This window comes from Chelonia mydas, chromosome 3 (assembly GCF_015237465.2).
Source record: "Chelonia mydas isolate rCheMyd1 chromosome 3, rCheMyd1.pri.v2, whole genome shotgun sequence".
NCBI lineage: Eukaryota > Metazoa > Chordata > Testudines > Cheloniidae > Chelonia > Chelonia mydas.
The window spans coordinates 61,748,715-61,767,806 of NC_057851.1; the positions used below are offsets into that span (position 1 = coordinate 61,748,715).

General features: G+C 44.7%; 1 protein-coding gene across 5 annotated transcripts in view; it reads right to left on the reverse strand.

Moving 5' to 3' along the window:
* The window catches only part of IBTK (inhibitor of Bruton tyrosine kinase), a 103,278-nt gene extending 97,037 nt beyond the window's left edge, over nt 1–6,241 (reverse strand). For 4 of the 5 annotated variants that reach the window (XR_006289466.1, XM_043542565.1, XM_037894377.2 and 1 more), the window contains exon 1: nt 5,872–6,089. The gene's annotated coding sequence lies outside the window, so the exon portion shown is untranslated. Of the gene's footprint in view, nt 1–5,871 lie in introns of all 5 variants that reach the window. The other variant, XM_037894376.2, reaches the window with a different exon arrangement.
* Nucleotides 6,242–19,092: the final 12,851 nt, after the last annotated feature.

The window sequence follows — 19,092 nt, forward strand, 5'->3', positions numbered from 1 at the left end:
CAAAAAGTTTATAAATTAAGGCCCCAATACAGCAACTGATCCTCATGTCTATGTGAAACGCTGTTGACTTCAATGGGGCTCTGCACAGATGCAGGAGTCTACCCACATAGATTCCCAATGAGAGGGATCAGAATCTAAGCAGAAAACATATCAGAAATGAACAGAGAGGGCAGGGAAGTAGCACAAGCGTGTGGTGTTGTTTTGTAATTCTGTTTTTATATGGTGCATAAGCCATGGTCTATTTCTCTTTCTGTCCAATGACCTCTGCCTATATTTCTCTTTTGGTAATTATTAACCGTTATTTTAATTTGTGTTATAACACTAGCCTTTTTTCTTTTTTAAACCTGTAATTACTGAGCTTTTTATTCTTTCAATAAGAACTAAAACCCATGCCTTTTTTAAAAAAATATTTTGTTGTTACAAAAGGCCTACAATGTCAGTGTTAACTCTTTTTGAAGAGTAACTTCCAATTTTAACATACTCTTTCATTACAGAAAATGGTTTGCAGCAAAGAGAGGAGGAATTAAAAAGAAAGGAGTAGCAAGAGTATCATGAAGATATTTATGTTTGATAGTTCATTTTGCGGCAGGATTGTTTCTAAATCCTCACCCACAGCAAAGACTCTTAGGACTTGTCTTCACATACAGCACTACTGCCGTGCAGCTGTAGCACTTTAGTGAAAATGTTCCTACACTTCTCCCAACAGTGTAGTTAATCCACCTCCCCAGGAGGCAGTAGCTATGTCAGTGGGAGAAGCTCTCCTATCAACACAACACTGCTTACGGGGGGGTGTGTGTGTGTGTAGAATGTCAGTATAACTATGTTACTCAGGGGTGTAGACGGTTCACACCCTGAGCAACATAGTTATATTGCATGGGTTGGTAGTGTAGACCTGGCCTTAAATATGACCGACTTTTCCAGAAGCACATATCCTCTCACTAGACTCCTCAGCAGCCCACGTGAAAAAGAGAGATCTTACAACTATTGCCCCTCAAGCGTTGCCTATTGGCAACAAGCACATGGGACTATTTCAAAGCCTTGTGAATCAGGGAGCACACAAGCACCCTCATTCACCATCTTACATCAGACACCCTAATGGGTGCGCAGTCTCACAACCTCAGTTTCTTCTCCTGAACTGCAGAGTTCTGTATGTCATCAGAACTTTTTGGGCAGAGGAAAAGATGACTAAAATTGCTGGAGTTGCAGCCAACAATTGACTCAGTTCTTTATTAGCACCCCACGTAGAAAGTCCGGTCCATTTGTCTGTCACTTCTCAAAGTAGGTAACAGTGAGACTGCTCAAGAGAGCAAAGTTATGTATGTGTTTGCAAGATCAAGGCCATGGTTATCACTATTCAGAATCTTTTCCTGTTCTCTCTCTTCACTATCTTTACATATTAAAAAGGCAATTTTTCACCACAAAAAGCTCTAATAAAAAGGTCAAATATAATCTTTTCTGATCTAGAAGATTTGATCAATAAATTAAATCTTGTGTAACAATTTAATGTAAATTTAAAGCAGCCTTTAAGCAATTTAACCCCAAAGGTATGCACAAAATTCATCTATATTAATATGCAGCGTAAAGAATCTGTGACAAGGAAAAGGGGTGGCTGCATGTGCAGGAGAGAGCGGGGTAGGGACTGATGGGATAAATTAAACAGAATATGACATTAAGAGAGAAAGATCTGAGGGGAGATTAGGAAAAGAAAGACAAAGTTAGGGAGAACATAGAGAACACAATGCAGAGTATGAAGGAGAGACGTAAGTAGGTGAAGAGAAAAACAAATACCAGAAATCACTCAAGAAAAGAAAGGACAATGTGAAGCGTAGCAAGAAAGCATATCAAAACCATGAGAGCAGGGGTTTTATTATACTATATTAATCAGAAAAGTGACTGACAATATTACATATATCACCAAACTTTTATGCTCTTGAACTGCAGGGAGATGGTTTGGGGAGTACTGTAGCGCAATTAGTTTTAACCCTAGCTAGGAAGTGCTTAAATAACACAGCAATGAGCACTATATGTTTAAAAAAAACAAAAAAAAGAGAGAGATTAGCTGGATAACTTAGTTCTTGGGGTAGCAGTGTCAGGTAAATATTTCAAGTCCTGTTTTATATTAGGCACAAGTTACAGTATCATTTATGATCTGCAGGGTATCTAACAAGACACAGTACATAGATGAAACATTTCAAATAATATTTCAATGAATGCTCTAAAATTCTTGAACAGAAAATGAGGTTTGAAGCTCTGTTTGCAGTATCGTTGTAGCTCTGTTGTTCACAGAATATTACAGAGACAAGGTGGGTGAGGTAATAGCTTTTATTAGACCAACTTCTGTTGGTGAAATAGACAAGCACTGAAGTTTACAAAGCACTCTTCTTCAGGTCTGATATTTAAGATGACTTTCAGAACTAATCTAAGAGCTGTCATGATTAGAGAAAATATGAATAGCTTACATGTAGATAAACAGTATCTCTTCAAATTCTTCCTGTTCATGCAAAGTGTTGAAAGTCATTTATAATTTAACATTAGAGAAGGAAGAAAAAGTTGAAGCAATTTGGATAGAGAGCACACCTGTTATAATTTGGAAGATGGCAGAAACATTTTTAGTATACTAAAGATTAAGATCATTGCACTTTGGGCTAGACACCAATGAAACATGTATTACATTCATTCACTCTGGCATCTAATTATTCTGTAGTTTAATTTCTCTCTCTATTTTGGCAAACACTGGGAATGCTGTAGAGACAGAACACCTAGCCCCAAGGAAAGGAACAGCAGCATGTTGCTCTTCTCCTTGATAGCCTCTGCAATGTTCCAAATCCCTACCAACCTAAGGAAAAAGGGATCAAGACCCAAACCTAAATCTCATTCTTCATGGGTCCAGACGCCCATAAATTTGCTTTTTATTTAAGTGTCTTAGACTTCTAAAATTCTATTATTATTTAATTTAGCTAGGTTTTAGTTCTCAAAACATTTTCTAGTATTTCACTATAATTGTAAACTCTTTCCAAAGTAATCATTATTCCAGTGAATAATTCAAGGTCAAATAAAGTGATTTCAGAATGAATACCATACATACCTTGATACTCTCTGGTCCAAAGTAAAGGTCTTAATGTTTAGCCCATTTTTAATGTTAAAAAGTGTTTGCATAATCTTTAAAATTGTCTTCCATATAATAGTAGTATGATCGCCATCAAAACTGCTTCATTACACAGAAGCATTGTCCTACCGGTCTCTTTAGGGTGGTGTAAGTGGTTGTTCAAACAACATCAGGTAACAAACATTACACATGTAGCAATTGAAACTTCCTCAAAAAACTACACCAAATCTGGGAAAAAATTAGAGAGCCCATTTGTAAGTGACCAGAGTCAAAAACAGGCATATCCTGACATTACATTAGAACATTTTTTAATCATGATGTAGAGCTGTTCTAACTCAAAGCTATCACATATAAATAAATCATAACCCAAACACATAAACACCAGGATAACATGCTGCAATTATTTTTTGGCACCATGCAACTCATTTGACATAACTTCTCCTTTCTCTGCCTTTACTGCTGCAGAAGGAAGGGAGGTGGAGGAAAGGAATCTCAGCAGCTCTAGCCCACTTGTTCAATGTTCATTAGTCACGCTGTTAATCTCATCACTGTTAATGAATACCATAAAGAGAAAGGTCTGTACTTAATTCATAACAAAATAAAACATCAAAATGGAGCACAATTAATTAACCAGCTTTACTAAAGTATCTTGAAACGACTCCATTTTACACAAATTGAACCCATTTGTCAGAACTAATGAAATACAGATGTTGAAGCCTTTTAAATATAAAAAGGAATGTTGCATGTGGTACATTTGGAAATGGTCAAAATTATTCAGACTTAATATTGTCTATTCAAACACATACAGGCATGCATGCACGCACACACACACACTACAGCTCCCCCCACCCATTTACTGGAACCATATGCTGGATCCTTGATTAAGCTCTATGTGTCAAACAATGTTCACACCTTATAATATATTATGGTGAACCAACAATACTTTTTTCAACATTTCACTGAATTTAAAATTATTTGGTGGATTTACCACTTAAAGTGTGAATTTCATAAATAAATTCAGTACACACGCTGCCAAATATCTATTACGAAACTTTTATCTGAAATGCGTTATTTATTATTTAAAAGGTGGGTGGTTTGTATCATAAATGATCTGGAGGATGGTGTGGATTGCACCCTCAGCAAGTTTGCAGATGACACTAAACTGGGAGGAGAGGCAGATATGCTGGAGGGTAGGGAAAGGGTGCAGAGTGATCTAGACAAATTGGAAGATTGGGCCAAAAGAAATCTGATGAGGTTCAACAAGGACAAGTGCAGAGTCCTGCACTTAGGACGGAAGAATCCCATGCACCGCTACAGACTAGGGACCGAATGGCTAGGCAGCAGTTCTGCAGAAAAGGACCTAGGGGTTACAGTGGACAAGAAGCTGGATATGAGTCAACAGTGTGCCCTTGTTGCCAAGAAGGCCAATGGCATTTTGGGATGTATAAGTAGGGGCATTGCCAGCAGATCGAGGGACGTGATCGTTCCCCTCTATTTGACATTGGCGAGGCCTCATCTGGAGTACAGTGTCCAGTTTTGGGCCACACACTACAAGAAGGATGTGGAAAAATGGGAAAACATCCAGCGGAGGGCAACAAAAATGATTAGGGGACTGGAACACATGACTTATAAGGAGAGGCTGAGGGAACTGGGATTGTTTAGTCTGCGGAAGAGAAGAATGAGGGGGGATTTGATAGCTGCTTTCAACTACCTGAAAGGGGGTTCCAAAGAGGATGGATCTAGACTGTACTCAGTGGTACCTGATGACAGAACGAGGAGTAATGGTCTCAAGTTGCAGTGGGGGAGGTTTAGGTTGGATATTAGGAAAAACTTTTTCACTAGGAGGGTGGTGAAACACTGGAATGCGTTACCTAGGGAGGTGGTGGAATCTCCTTCCTTAGAAGTTTTTAAGGTCAGGCTTGACAAAGCCCTGGCTGGGATGATTTAGTTGGGGATTGGTCCTGCTTTGAGCAGGGGGTTGGACTAGATGACCTCCTGAGGTCCCTACCAACCCTGATATTCTATGATTCTATAAGACAGGCAGCAGCCAATCTCCTCAGTGGAAAGAGAAGTGAGACCAAACTAAAGAAAAGGTGGTGGAGCACCAAGAAAACCCAGAAAGATCTCTGGTTTTTTGAAATCTATTAAAAAGTTTCATCACTTTGGTACTTCTCCAAGAATGTTTCTGTACACCGGGTTTGAAGCCAACATCACTGGAGGCCACTGCCAAGAGGTCTAGAATAAATAACCCGAGAGCCCATGAAAGGAAGAGGACTTTGGAGGCTGTCTGTCTGGATAAGGACAGCTGCCCAGATCCCTCCTGTGGTCCCTTTAAGGCGTTTCAAAGCGTCAGTGCCAGGCAGGGGTCTGTGTCTGGGACACGGTGCACACACCTCCCCATTCAGGCTCCTATGGCGAGGGGGCTGCCAGGGGAGGGCTCGGACTGAGCTACCGCCAGCCTCAGCGCCGCTCTCCTCCACCAGCTGTGCGGCGGCCCCGCCCCTCCCTGAGCCTGTCTGTCCATCTTCCCTCCGCCAGCGAGTCTGTCCGTCTTCCCCCCGAGTCTCGCCCCCTCACACCCGCCTATGACTCTGCCTCCTGGGAGAGTTCACGCCCCTTTCCCCCTCGGGCCCCCTGTCCGCCTCCCGGCCAGCTCCCGCCTCCCGCCTGTCTGTCTGTCTCTCGCCTTGGTCTCCGTCCCCCCGCCCCGGGAACCGGTCCCCGCCGCCCGCCCGACACGTCGGCAGGACTCTGCGCCTCCTCACCAGTCGCTAGATGAAAGGGCTCGGACAGGGTCGGCGGGACGCGCGCTGCGCGGCGCGGGGACTCATCCTCAGTGCCTCCCACTCAGGGCCAGGCTGCCAAAGGGCTCAGACTGCCCGAGCGGAGCGGGGCGGCGGCGGCGGCCACGGCTACAGCCTAGGGCCGGGGGGGCAGGAGAGGGAACGGCTGCTGAGTGCCCACACCGAAACAAGAGCTCACGGGATTGGCGGGAGCGCTGTGTATCCCGCACGCCTATTGGCTGACGGTAGCCACCGCTCCGGCCAGCGCCTTCGGGCAGGGAGCCAGGAGTGACTGGCACGCGGGGTCAGAGGGCGGGCACCGCTGACGGGGCTAGGTGCGCGTGGCGGGGCGGGGCTGGGCGAGGCAGGGCTGGGCTGGGCTGGGCGCGCGTGTGTGGCGGCGGTTGAGAGCCCGGCATCGTGGGCAGCGCGCTTTCCGGTCCCTTGTTCCGCACAGGGACGGTTCATTGCTGCAGGGGTCATGAGCACGGGCAGGACATTTCTAGGGACGGGGAGATGCCACCCCGCTCCCGGGAGAGCCTGCTTTAATGTGAGGGAGGAGAAGCAGCGCATTGCCAGCCTCAAAGATCCAAAATCACGAGTCAGACGCCCCCCCCCCCCAAAAGAGAGATTTGTTGGGTTTTAGAGTAACAGCCGTGTTAGTCTGTATTCGTAAAAAGAAAAGGAGTACTTGTGGCACCTTAGAGACTAACCAGTTTATTTGAGCATGAGCTCATAAACTGGTTAGTCTCTAAGGTGCCACAAGTACTCCTTTTCTTTTTGTTGGGTTTTGTTTGTTTGAAGCTATTAGAGTTTTGTTCAGTCTCCCGCTGTTGACCTCCCACCCCGCCCATGCCCAGGGAAGGTGTGGGGCAGTTAGTGTTGCCTGATCTCCCAAATTTAGTGCTAAGATTATCTTGACCCCTGATGTGGGCGCGCTCACTACCACATCTGCCCATCCTGCCCAGCAGTTAATTCTGTCCCCACCTCCAAATCTATTCTGTACAGCAGTTCAGCCCCCAGCACCTCTGCTCCTCCAGGGGCTCTTCACCCCCCCAACACACACACCTTTTCCGGGCCTAGGGTGGGCTACAGTGGGGTCCACTCCCTCTCCCCGTTCCAGACTGGGGGCAGGGGTGTCGGCTCCAGGGGCCTCTTCTGCCCCTTCTCAGCCTTGTTGCTGCGGGGCGAGGAAGACACATAGATACCATCCTGGGCATATTGCTTACTGGAAGGGAGTGTGGCTGCCCTGAACTGCCTGGGTTCTTTAGCTCTCCCCTCTCCCACCCCCCAGATGGCTTTGGGTTGGTGAATGGAGGGGGAGAGAGAGCTGTGCCAGCAGTTGTTCAGCTCACTAGGTAGGCAAGTGGGGCAGGCAGCCACTCAGGGTCAACGTTGCTAGAAAACTGGAGTTTCTCATCGTGAGACTTGCTCCAGCCCCCGCTAAAATCCTGTTACTCAGAAAAAAATGATGAGTTGGCAACACAGCAAATCACAACGCACTGTGATGATGTTTGAAGGCAATGCCAGTGTCCGTACAATGCAGTCACCATGGTATACACTGTGTTGGCACCATGCACCTGGGATATACAACACTGGTACCAGGTGCCATAGGATGGAGTTTCGTAGTCCATGAATGTTCTTGCCAGACATACAGATGTTACAGTCTCAGACGTGGGGCTACTTTTAAACTGGAGCATTTTATCAAAACATTTGCCATAATCCAGCTTGTACAGCTTGTACTTGGGGGAGCTTCCAGGACCCCAGCTTCTGCAACAACCCCTGGTCACATGTCCCTCTGATTTGTTCAGCAGAAAATTCCATCCCTTAAAGAAATGGAAAATAGAGCCCTCGCATTCCATCCAGTTCTTATACCAAAAAATAGTCCAAATTTAGACTAGCATTCATATCATAATGTAGAAGTGCTCCATAATCCCCCGCAATAAAACTGGAAGAGGCAGGAGATGGAAGGGGTGTTGTGGATAACTCGTAGTCATATATTGAACACAGTTATGGTTCTCTTATCTCTAATAAGAAAGTGCAAAGACCGTGGACACTGCAGAACCCAACATACCATGGTCTATCTAGATCTCAGCAGCTCATATAAAAATGTTGAATGTCACCTCTGCAGTACCTGGACTGTAATAAGGAAATATTGCGGATAGATGGGGACCCAGGGCTGCCAACTACCTCATCTAGGCACAGTTTGAGTGACCTTGCTCCTGACTGTTAAGTTTTGTGACCTGAAGACTCACCACCAAACACTGCTCTCAAACAACATTTGTGAAAGGATGTCAGTGGGATTGCATGAGTATCAGGGACAATTGAAAATGGCTCATATTTTTTTCAGTCCAGTCTGTTGATGCAGAGTGTTTAGAAACAGGCCACATGAGCAGGTATGTGGCCCCAAACCTCATTTGATAGAATTTCATAGATACAGAATTGAAGGCTAGAAGGGACCATTAGTAAGGATGAGATTCTGTCGCGGAAGTCACGGATGTAACATTGCACTCTATATGCTTATAAGTGTAAATATAAAATAACTGGAATATGCTTTGTGCTAGGTATGCCATGTAACATATCTTTGCAAAGGTTATGATCTACTTCATATATTCATCCTATTTCTATGCATGTTTCATTTTTATGTCTGAAGTTATGAGCATTGGTTATATGCTTGTATTTGAAGTGTTTGCTGTAGGAAACACATAAGGGAGGTTTGGCCAATATATTGTGAAGGGGCTATTCAAGTAATTGGGAGTACTTAACTAACAATGGACTTTGGGAGATGCCAATCCACATCTGAGCTTTCCTGGGAACGCTCAAACTGACATGTAAACAATGGCGTTGGCCTGCAAAAAGCTGAATCATTCATGGACATGTGACTTGCCCAGGTGGCTACAAGCTCCATCTTGTTGCTGTGATTTTGCACAGAAGAACAAAGGGGTTTCCGTCCACGAGAGAGACTATAAAAGGCCCAGGAAGCCTCTCCATTTTATCTTCAGCTGGCTCAAGAGATGGCTTCTCTACCCAAAGAGATGCCTGAAAAAAGCTAGAACAAAGGACTGTAACTACAGGGGTGTGAGTGATTGCTGGACCCAGGCTATAAACTACAATGTTGGTCCGAAAAGTACTGTACCTGAGGTAATATCTAGGGAGAGAAGTTAGTATTTGTAACTAGATCCTTAGTGTAGTAAGTTAGCCTTGCTATTTTGATTTATTTTACTTGGTAACTTACTTTGTTCTGTCTGTTATTACCTGAAACTACTTAAATCCTACTTTTTATACTTAATAAAATCACTTTTTTGCTTATTAATTAAATCAGAGTAAGTAATTAATACCCGGGGGAGCAAACAGCTGTGCATATCTCTATCAGTCTTGTAGAGGGAGGACAATTTATGAGTTTACACTTTATAAGCTCTATACAAAGTAAAGCGGATTCATTTGAGGTTTAAACTCCCAGAAAGACTGGGTGCTGGGAAAGTCCCTGTTAACTGAGAAGCCCCTGGGCTAAGTGAATCTTAGTTTCTGTGAACTGCAGGGGGGCCTGGCCCAACCTCTTGGTCTGTGCTGGTGCCAACTTGTGTGTCTAACTCAGCAAGATGGGAGTGAAGGGAAGCCTTTTCTGGCTGGGGGGTTTGTTCTCAGTGGTATTCCAGCACATCTAGTGACAGTCTTGGGGGGGTTTCTGTGACCCAACCCATCACAATGGATTCTGTGACTTTCGCAGCTGCACTGGCCGGTGAGGCTAATCCTAGGGTCAGCTGCTGGGGAACCTTGTGTAGGGGCTAGCTGTCCAGTGCCAGGAGCTGCTAAGTTTTAGTCAGGGGTATTTATATAGTCAAAGTCATGAACAGATGACGGGCTGTGATTTCTTTGGTTTATTTCCCGTGACCTGTCCATGACTTTGACTAAAAATACTGGTGACTAAATCTTAGCCTTAACCATTAGATTGTCTAGTCTGACCTCCTCTATATCACAGGTCATTAAATTTCACCAACATTGATATGCCTTTTATAATTTTTAAAAGCACTAATCTTTTCCTTTTGCAGTCTCCTCTATATTTAGCTTTTTATTTTCAATGTTGTATGTGCATTGCTCCTTTTAAAATCTTTGTGAACACTAGGAAAACCTGTAAGTATTTTTCTGCAGCTGAAGTGTAAACAAACAGGGTGCATGTGTTTTTACAATTGTGTTGTCATCTAACCTTGCTAATTGGTGTTGAAGACGTTAGTTTGCCCGTCGCTGGTTTACATGATTTTTTGGCCTGAGAGCCACATCGGGTTTCCAAAATTGTATGGAGGGCTGGTTGGGAGAGGCTGTGCCTCCCTAAACAGCCAGGCATGGCCTGGCCCCCAACCCCTATCCGACGCCCCCCCCCGACGGCCCCCGCCCCAGGACTCCTACCCCATCCAACCCCCCCTGCCCCATTTCCTGTCCCCTGATGTGTACCCCCAGCTCGGGACTCCTGCCCCATCCACCACCCCCTGCTCCCTATCCCCTGACTGCCCCCGGACCCGCCTCCCCTGACTGACCCCCACCGTCCCATCAAACCCCTCCTCTCCTTCCTGACTGCTCGGGACCCCTACCCCCATTCAACCCCCCTGTTTCCTGTCCTCTGACCGCCCTGACACCTATCCACACCCCCGGCCCCGACTATCCCCTCGAGCTCCCCTGCCCTCTATCCAACCCTCCCTGCCCCCTTACCAGGTCAGGCTGGGGCTCTGCAGTTGCACTGCTCCAGGAGCTTGCAGCCCCCCCGCCCAGAGCATTGCACCGGCGGCGCAGTGAGCTGAGGCTGTGCGGGAGGAGGAACAGCAGGGGAGGGGATGGGGGTGAGGCTCCTGGGCCAGGAGCTCAGGGGCCGGGCTGGAGGGTCCCGCGGGCCGGATGTGGCCCGTGGGCTGTAGTTTGCCCACCTCTGATCTAAACAATAGCTCACACATAAGCTCCAGGGGTGTTATATTCTTTGTATAGGTAACCTGACCCTTGCAACTCTACCAGTGGTGGAAGCTGTTGTGGCACACAAGGACTTTTACCACTGTGTTATCTGATCCTGCTAATGTGGCTTGTGTGGTCTGCTTTCTGTACTCCACTGCACAAAGGTCAAGTTTGCCAGAAGTCATTTACCCATATAAATCGTGCACACTCTGGAGTTCATTTTTATACTGTTTTCCCAGGGATCAACTTCTTTTGCTTCAGTCAATAATATTTCTCAGAGGTGGCCTTCCTATGGGTGTTTTGGCAGCTGGCCTGTGAACACTGATGACCATCATAAGGAGATGAAAGCCCAGCTGAATTCAATCATAAGCAATTCTTTTTTGTATGATGAGGAATTCAAGTGACTAGCTGAGATAGTCATCACTTGGAGAGGCAAGTAGTGCTGTGAAAAGATCAAGGAATCTAAGCTAAGGTTGAGTACAGTAAGACTTGGGATAATAGTAATACGTGGAAGGAAAAAACATGTCAGTTCTCTGAAGAGCTGGACTGAGTCCTCAGTACTCTTTCACAGCCCAATATACAGCATGAGACACTGTAGTAAGGGATAACAAAAAGGAGAAAGAATATAAAGACCATGCACTGAGCAGACCAGATGAAAAACTAGACCAAGAAATCTCAGCAAGTTCTGAGGTACATGTTTTAGGAGCCTCAGGATCTAGACGTGGCAGCAAACAAGCTAGTGGCAGTTTGTTTACATGCAGAAGTTTAATCTCATTTACAATTGTTAGAATCTTTTAATGGAAAGGTACTACTGTGATTGTTAGAGACTTACTTTAATTGCCTATGGTTTGTAGGTCTCCCACAAAAGCCCAATGTTTTATGCTTTCTTTGCAAAAGAGTTAACTAATGAATACTGTTCCCAGAACTGGGATGATATAGTTTGGTTCGGAGAGATTTTGATGTGATAAGGTGATACATCAGTACTTGTTACAAAACAGAAACAGCTGAAACAGGTTAATTTGAGCTGTGTGTGTAAATCACTGTTTTTCAAATGGAAAAGGACATAATTGGTATGGAAAAAAAGATTATTTTTAAGCCTTTGAGAAAGAATGATAAACAATGGAGAGGAAAAGTCAATAAGTCACCCTCCTGCCACTTTAATTGGACATTCCAAACAGCGCTCTATGTTCAGATTTGTATTTGAGGTTAGTAATAAGTCTGCTAGCTCGGAGCAGATGACCTGCTTTTTTCAGTTTGATACGTATGTGTGGCACTTTCTTCTCAAAACTCTGAGTTTTATAAGGCACTTTTTTAATTATCTCATAGGAAAAAAATTCTCTCCCCTGATCTTGTCTTTCTGCACCAGTTCCATAATTTAAACTCTTAAGGATACTCTCCTCCCCACAAAAGTGGAGAAAGAGAATCTTCAGGCTGAGAAAACCAGTGTATTTTTCATCAATATGGGGAGAAAGTTCAGTTCAGAGAGGTCTAATTAGCTTTCAAAGTTTGTTTTATTTGTTTGTGCATGCACAGATGGGGGTCACCCATGACAAGACTGTAGAGTCTGTGTCTTTTCCATATGACCTGGGAGGATAAGTGGTCTGTTAGTGAGTCTGGGAAGGCTGCCACAACTTAGAGTGGTCCTTGGCGCTGTCTAAATATGCTGGGGGCATCTCCAACTACTGGGAAAAAGATAAAGCTCAGTCAGGCACAAGTATGAATTAAAGCTACCATAGCCTCCACTCTCCCCTCAAGCTGTGAGTTCTGTGGTACCCTGCCTTGCGTAGATCTACATTGCAATAGACACCCATGACTGGCCCAGGTCAGCTGACTCGGGCTCAGGGGCTGTTTAATTGTGCAGACTTTCAGGATTGCACTCCTGATAGGATCCCAGGACTCAGGCTTAAGCCTGAGCCAAAATATCTACACCACAGTTAAACTGCCCCTTCGCTCAAGACTTTATGATCCTTGGTTTTTTTGTTTGTTTTTTACAATAGGAACATCAAGTAGGATCTTAGTTTTGTGTGTCATCACAAAAGACTTAAACTTGGTCTTTACCTACCCTTAGTTGACAGAGAAGGAGATGCTGTGTTAGACTCTGAATTTTTTTTCACTCTGATTGTTCTTATTAAAAATTGGAGTGAAAGCTGAGTATTTGATCAGATGACTAAAAACACTTATTGAATTAAACAGATGTTTTATTTATATATTGCACACTGTCAAAGACATATCATATATCCAGTAAACAAGTATATCAAGTATTAGAGGGGTAGCCGTGTTAGTCTGTATCCACAAAAACAATGAGGTGATTGTACTAGGTGACTTCTGGGTACCCGTCTCACTCTGTCAATCTGTTCCCTCACTTCCCCAGGTGGATATTGTAGTTTTAAGAATGCTTGGTAGAGATCTTGTAGGTGTTTGGTCAGATAAGCACCACCCTATACCAGAAACCTGCTGACCGGTATACTTACCCACATGCCTCCAGCTTCCATCCAAACACATCATACGATCCATTGTCTATAGCCAAGCCCTAAGATACAACCGCATTTGCTCCAATTCCTCAGACAGAGACAAACACTTACAAGAGCTCTACTAAGCATTCTTAAAACTACACTACTCACCTGAGGAACTGAGGAAACAGATTGACAGAGCGAGTCAGGTACCCAGAAGTCACCTACTACAGGACAGGCCCAACAAGGAAAACAACAGAACACCACTGGCCATCACGTACAGCCACGAGCTAAAACCTCTCCAGCACATCATCAGCGATCTACAACCTATCCTGGAAAACAATCCCCCGACTCTCACAGGCCTTGGGAGGCAGGCCAATGCTAGCTTACAGACAGCTCTCCAACCTGACGCAAATACTCATCAGCAACTACCCACCATACCACAGAAACACTAACCCAGGAATCAATCCCTGTAACAAACCCTGTTGCCTTCTCTGTCCCAATATCCACTCTAGCAACACCACCATAGGACCCAAACACACCATCAGAGGCTCATTCACCTGCATATCTACTAATGTGATATATGCCATCATGTGCCAGCAATGCCCCTCTGCCATGTAATTGGCCAAACTGGACAGTCTCTATGTAAAAAGATAAATGGACATAAATCAGACATCAGGAATGGTAACCTATAAAAGCCAGTAGGAGAACACTTCAGTCTCCCTGGACAGTCAATAACAGATTTAAAAGTAGCCATTCTTCAGCAACAACAGAAATTCAAAAACAGACTTCAAAGAGAAACTGCTGAGCTACAATTCATTTGCAAACTTAACTCCATCAATTTGGGCTTGAATACAAAAGCAATTTTCCCTCTCTTGGTATTGATACCTCCTCATCAATTATTGGGAGTGGACAACATCCACCCTGACTACATTGGGCTTCAACATTCATTCTCCACTTGTAAGCTAACTCCCTTCTCTTCGTGTGCCAATATATATATTTATGCCTGTATCTGTAATTTTCACTCCATGCATCTGAAGAAGTGGGGTTTTTTACCCACAAAAGCTAATGCCCAAATACATCTTAGTCTTTAAGGTGCCACCGGACTCATCATGCAAACTAAGACTACATGCCCCAAATAAATAAATGGAGCACCTGCCACGGAATTTTGTTGTGAACAGCTCTACAACAGGGATTCCCAGTTTTGGGGGATCTGCTCGAAGACTTTTACCTTTAGGGGCCCCTCCCTTGGAAGAATTTGGATCAGCTCAGCCAGTCCACTGTGCAGCTGAATTGAACCAGAATGAGAAGTGTTACTGAGGAGAACCGCCTCCATCAAGAAGAACAAAAAGAAGATTTGCATCCACCTTAGGTATTAGATACATAGCCACTGCTTTTTTTGTTTCCTGACTGTAGGAGGATACGCTTTCTGGATGCTAAGAAGGCTAATCCAACAACCCATAGACTGAGGGAGTTTATGTAAAACTTTCTGCGGGGTGGGGGGGATCTGTGGGGGACATGAATTCTGCACGTGTAGTGGTGCTGAATTCCCCCAGGAGTAATTATCACAATGGCTAAGAGAGAGTCCATTTTGGATCTGAGATTTCCTTAGGAGAGGTTAGGGCACTGGCCTGGCACTTTGGAGATCCAGGTTCAATTTCCTGCTTCACCATAAATTTATTGTGTGACCATGGGCAAATCACATAGTCTCTGTTCTGTGCCTCAGTTCCCCATCTGTAAAATGGGAATCAATGCTTCCCTACCTCACAGGGGTGTTGTGAGAATAAATATATTAAAGATTTTGAAGCACTCAGATACTACAGCAATAGGGGCCATATAAGTACCTAAAATATACAGCTAGAACATGTCTTCTCCCATCAGAAGGTCTCATGCCTCCTTCTTTGGGGTCACAGTGAACCTGGAGTAAGCCAAAAAAAAAAAAGCTGTTCACCTTGATCCAGGATCACGATCCTCAATTCCTAGAGACAATTTGCAGAAAAGGGCCTTTTCTGATGTGTGAAGAGAAAAGAGCTGAAGAAAATGAGAATACCCTTGGAAGACCATGGGAAGGGATCCAGGAATCCAAGGCGATGGCTTCTCATTAGGGTAAAATAAATAAATAGTGAAATCCTCCTTCCCAAAGCAAGTCCATAATGGGGGGAAAGGTGTGTAGTCCCCTACTTCAGGGCTGAGAAGGAAGGCTTTTTCTTACTCCTGGGATACGAAAAAGAGTAAAAATGTTAATACTTCTGTCACATGACAAGGGTCAGAATCCACTGATTTCAATGGCTACTGTTACACCCCTTCCCTAAAACTGGAGTAACCCTGATACTGGGGAAGGAACCTTCTGACTGCAAAGGAGTAACTTTTCCCTCTTTTCTTGGAAGCCAACACAGGAAGACAGATTTGTTTCTAGGCAAGTCAGATAGGGTTGAATCCAGGGGTTTTCCCTAAGACCTATCCCATATGCAGAGAAAAGTGATTTCTGGGACAAGACACCTGCCCTTTCACGCTAAATTCATAATGCTCAACAAGTCATGAGAGAGGAGCTGAGGATGGTAGCAGAAAGCCTGTGGGAGTCCTGGGAAATATCGCTCAGGCAATTGATCAGAAGAACTCTGGCTAGGATTATGTTTAAAAAAAATTTCTAGGAAGTAACAGAAAACCTCATATTTTAAGTTAGACAGACAGCAAATAGCTGACCAGTACATATAAGATGGCTAGACAGCTGCTGAGAACAGCATGGCACCCTCTTTTCCTGCTGAGGGGAACCTTTAAGCTGATTGTGAACTCTGTAGGGATGTCTGTCCTTTCTAGTGTGACAAAGCTCCAACCTTGTCTCAGTGGGTCCCACGCTTCCAGGTGGATTTACGCTAGCCTCAGAGGCTCACTGTGACCCTTCACATAGTCCTTCTCTCTCTAGAGGCAAGGGTCACAGTCTACTGAGCCATTTTCATCATAAGCCAGCAAGGGAGATGGGAAGAAGCAACCCTCCATCACACAGTCTCTGTTGTCTCACAGTTTCTGTGATTAATCGGGGGGGGGGGGAGGGGGATCCCAGGCCCACTCTCTACTCCGTGCCCCAGCCCAGGGACCCTAATAGTAGCAGTTATTGTGAGTGGACCTTTTGAAACAGGACAAGTACAATTCCCTGGGCCACTTCCCCACAGCAGCCCCCACCACTTCCTCAATATCTACTTCAACCTTACCTCAGGGTCTCCTTCCTTGTGCCTGATAGGGTTTGTACTGACTAGTTTCTCCAGCAGCGCAGCTTCCTCCTACAGCTCTTGACACACACACCTCACTGACTAACTGGGAAGCTTTTAAACTCGTTCCAGCCAGCCCTTGATTGGCTTCAGATGTCCCAATCAACTTAGCTATCTCCACTGCTTTCTAGAAAGATCTTAATTGGCCCCAGGTGTCTTGATTAACCTGGAGCAACTGCCATTTGGTTACCATGGTACCAGGGATTTGTTTAGCCTGGGGCTAATATACCTGTTCCTCACAACTTTCCTATAGCCATCTGGCCTTGCCTCATCACACTAGGGAAGGCATAACTTTGGACTCCCTCTAGGTTAGGAGAACTGCTTATTCCCCAAAGTCATTTGGGAATATATTCAATCCCCAAGCAAATTTATTTAAAAAAAAAACCTCAAAACATGACTGGCATCAGGAGAAGTCTAGGAGGTCTCTGATCTGCCCCCACTACCCACCCTCCACCTATCCAACATATTTTTTGTGGAAATTTATATGTTTTGTCAAAACAGCATATTTTATTTAAATGAATTTTTGATTAAAATGTTCTGATCAGCTCTAATAGTGAGTTTGTCCCTCAGATTCTGAGCTGTGGGGTGGGGAGATCCTATCCTTCTTCCTATTCTGATCCTTGGCCCACCAGAGCTGTCATGAAAATTCAAGACCATAAGGGTGGTGCCAGCAACTGAGAGATTCTTTTACTAAGAAAAAGGATCTGCATTCAACCAAATAAGTGGCTGAAAATACTGGATAAAACATGAGAGTAAACCACAAAGGATTTTAGATAGCATCAGAGGAGAGATTAAAACCTCCTGTTAAGATTTAGCAGCCAGTAATGACTCACTAAAAAGAAAAGGAGTACTTGTGGCACCTTAGAGACTAACCAATTTATTTGAGCATAAGCTTTCGTGAGCTACAGCTCACTTCATCGGATGCATACTGTGGAAACTGCCTAATGACTCACTAATTCACTCAAGCACTGGATGATCTTATCTTCCCTTCACACAAGCCAGGTGGGCTGACTTAGTCTTTCACAGCCCCAGAGACCACCTAAAGTCATTGCCTTGCTCTGCTGCTGTTTCAGGGACAGCACTGACCTTTTAGGTGAGCTTTTCTACACCTTTTAGGGAAGATGAGTAGTCTGGTTTTGTCTGTCACTGTCCCAGAAATTGCTTCAGCCTGTGCCTCTTTCCACTGAGATAGTGGAGGTTCTTCTTAGAATCAAATAATCATAGAAGATTAGGGTTGGGACCTCAGGAGGTCATCTAGTCCAACCCCCTGCTCAAATTAGGATCAACCCCAACTAAATCATCCCAGCCAGGGCTTTGTCAAGCCAGGCCTTAAAAACCTCTAAGGATGGAGATTCCACCACCTCCCTAGGTAACCCATTCTAGTGCTTCACCACCCTCCTAATGAAATAATGTTTCCTAATATCCAACCTAAACCTCCCCCACTGCAACTTGAGACCATTACTCCTTGTTCTGTCATCAGCTACCACTGAGAACAGCTGAGCTCCATCCTCTTTGGAAACCCCCTTCAGGTAGTTGAAGGCTGCTATCAAATCCCCCCTCACTCTTCTCTTCTGCAGACTAAATAAGCTCAGTTCCCTCAGCCTCTCCTCGTAAGTCATGTGCCCCAGCCCCCTAATCATTTATGTTGCCCTCTGCTGTACTCTCTCCAATTTGTCCACATCCTTTCTGTAGTGGGGGGCCCAAAACTGGATGCAATAGTTCAAATGTGGCCTTACCAGAGCCCAATAGAGGGGAATAATCACTTCCCTCGATCTGCTGGCAAAGCTCCTACTAATACAGCCCAATATGCTGTTGGCCTTCTTGGCAACAAGGGCACACTGCTGACTCATGTCCAGCTTCTCATCCACTGTAATCCCCAGGTCCTTTTCTGCAGAACTGCTGCTTAGCCAGTCGGTCCCCAGCCTGTAGCGGTGCATGGGATTCTTCCTTCCTAAGTGCAGGATTCTGCACTTGTCCTTGTTGAACCTCATCAGATTTCTTTTGGCCCAATCCTCCAATTTGTCTACGTCACTCTGGACCCTATCCCTACTTCTCCCCCCAGCTTAATGTCATCTGTGAACTTGCTGAGGGTGGAATTAATCCCATCATCCAGATCATTAATAAAGATGATGAACAAAACTGGCCCCAGGTCCACCTCATCTGGAAGATCAACATAACTCACCAGAAGCAGCCTGCCTCTGATGCTCGAATAATCCAGGCCAAATTGTAAAGTTCAACTGGAACAACAAACTTTGCAGCATCCATAGTTAAGTCAACTGATGTTGGTGGCCAGGAACAACTCATTCCAGGACTGTCAGCCAATGCACACTTAATGACCAGTGTGGCTAACTGACTTCACATCATGAGCTGGTGTATTTAACTGTTGATCTATCAGATGGCAGATCACCTTGTGATGGAGAATGAATTTGCTCCTCTTTGCTCAGAGCTGTCCTTGCATCCAGGGGTGCTGGAACAATTTGTATAGTGGGGTGCTGAGACCCACTGAACCAACCTGTAAACCCTCTATATTTTGAAAACTACTTTAAGTC